The 2,389-nt window shown below is 32.7% G+C and overlaps 1 non-coding gene across 1 annotated transcript; it reads left to right on the forward strand.

The window, feature by feature from the left end:
• Nucleotides 1-494: 494 nt before the first annotated feature.
• On the forward strand, nt 495-626 carry LOC119056488 (small nucleolar RNA SNORA40). The gene has a single exon (XR_005083896.1). It is a non-coding gene; the product is annotated as a small nucleolar RNA SNORA40 (small nucleolar RNA).
• Nucleotides 627-2,389: the final 1,763 nt, after the last annotated feature.

A 2,389-nucleotide genomic window follows, 5' to 3' on the forward strand; every position in this document is an offset into this window, starting at 1 on the left:
ACTATTAATGGAGTGCTTCCGTGTTGGGCCATTGTCAGCCAATGCAGACAGGCAGCTACCATCCTCTGAGAAAGTTTTCAGTTTTCAATGGGATTGAGGTGAAGATGAATCCATCCCAAGAAAATCACAGGCAGTCTGTATGAGGCCACCATATTGCTCAATGTCCTGAGGTATACACAAAAATAGAGCCAGTGTGAGCTCAGGAATGCAGTCTCAATCCAGACAGATGACCAGGCATCTGCCTGTCTTTTCTCTCCCTACCTACTACTCAACAGCAGAGGATTTAGGCCTTGCAATGTAAGAAATTGTTTTCATATCGAAACCAGACGAAGATTGACTCTTCACTGTAACCAAATAGAATGGGAAGAAGAATGAAATCAGGCCATGCCCTGTCCCCACTCAGGTCCTCTGTAACCATCAAGGGTTTATTTTAATACATAGCATGCACTTCGACATAAACTGTTGAACTGGATATATTAATATGTGTGTATTATAGCACTTATGTTTGTTTTTGCTTAATTTGTGGGCAAAGACTACATTGCATACAGGTGCAGAAAATAAATCCTCTTTTGCAACCCAGAACTCATTGTTTGGTATGAGTTTTGATACATACAAGAAAGAAAATGATAAAAAATATGTGTGTGTGTGTTTATTAGGTGTCAAGTATCATACTAAGTCATTTACATTCACTTCATTTTACAATGTAATGAGGTAGTCATTTTTATGTTCATTTAAGAGATGAGAGAACTGTGTGAGAGTGCAATTGTATTTGAACCCAAAATCTGTTCGATTTGCTCATTTCTAATAACTCTTCTGTGATTTCCTATTGCTCTTAGGAACAAGTTGCAAATCCTATAAGGACTTAGAGTCTTTCATAATCAGTACTCTGTTTTTCTCTGTGACTCAAGTGAACTTTTCTTAATTTGCTTCTTTATTTTTGGTTCTAAAACTATGGTTCAAATACTTAAAGTAAAGCTAGGTACATTTCTTTTTTCTATGTGTGAAATGGAATACAAAATTCATGAGTGTAGGAAGAACAATTTCTTTTTAATCCTGTGATTGTTCATCAGACTTTAGAGGTCAAAGCATGAGCAGAAACATTTGTATGCTTAAAGTCATCTGCACAGTTGAGAAAGGGACAAAGACAAAGTGTCATCGGAAACCATTAAGGATTATTAATTCTTTTTTTGGATGAGATAATGAGATCCTCTTAGGAATCTAAATGAATATGCATGAAACATTTTAGGTTATGAGGGGAATGCCTTCCGATTTGAAAAGTCCTTACCCAAAATATAACCAAGAATGATACATATTTTTTAAATAATAAGAGACTTCTAAATTTAAACTCTAAATTTTCATATCTAAGGTTACTCTTTAACATCAGGTAAATAGCATATTTTAGTTCCATTTAATCTTTCTTTTGTTTATGATCTAATTTATTCTTCTGTTTTATGTTTAAAAAGGATTTATGTGTTTCAGTATACGTGAACATATACACTCAAATAAGGATTTACAAACAATTTTCAAAATAATAAGCATGTATCTTTTATATGGTCTTTTTATTTTCATTTGTTTATATATATAAACAAAGGAAAATATATTCCTGAATATATATATTCAACCAGGTGGAAATTGTTGAAACACAGATGATTCACAAATTACTGACTACATTTTGAGACCTAACCTATGCCAGGTTCTTTGGCATAAGGAGGTGACAGTCAGTCCAACAGATGGACATTGATCGCATAGTTATTTGAGTGCAGACTGAAAAGTGTGGTAATGAGTCATGTGCAGAGAGCTATGGACACACAAACTTCAGCTGAATCGAACTGAAAAGATAGTTAACACAAACAGTGCTCTTTCTAATGAATGTAATAGTAAACAGCTTAATAGATTTAATGATTAGTCAAATCAGTTTGTTTTTATTGAACTGAGAGTTTTGTGTGAAAACCTCAATTTGTCAAAAAGTGGATAAAGGACTTGAAAACAAGCATTTGATTTCAAGTATTCCTTTAAATGACTTAGTGCTTTCTTTGGTCAGTCTAAATAACTTCCTGCCCAATATTTGACTTAAAACAGAAAAAAAAGTTGAAGCTTTTATTGCTTTAAAAATGGTACTTAATATAACAGATTCCAGATTATAGGCTATGTGTATGCAGAAACAATATCTATATATAATCCAGATACTCACTTTTAGAAAATGTTATCTTATTGCAGCTATATCTGAAATATGTTAACCATGTTACTGTTAGTTTTGAATTTCTGCATATTGGTAAATTGTGTAATTTGTAAAAGGAATTTGCTTGTTATACATCCTCATAGGTTTTACTTAAGTAATCACATAGTCTTTGTCATTATTTTATTCATGTGAGAAAAATCCACATTTTAC

Source organism: Artibeus jamaicensis, unplaced genomic scaffold (genome assembly GCF_021234435.1).
Source record: "Artibeus jamaicensis isolate MK-2021 breed Jamaican fruit bat unplaced genomic scaffold, CSHL_Jam_final contig_466, whole genome shotgun sequence".
Taxonomy (NCBI): Eukaryota; Metazoa; Chordata; class Mammalia; order Chiroptera; family Phyllostomidae; genus Artibeus; species Artibeus jamaicensis.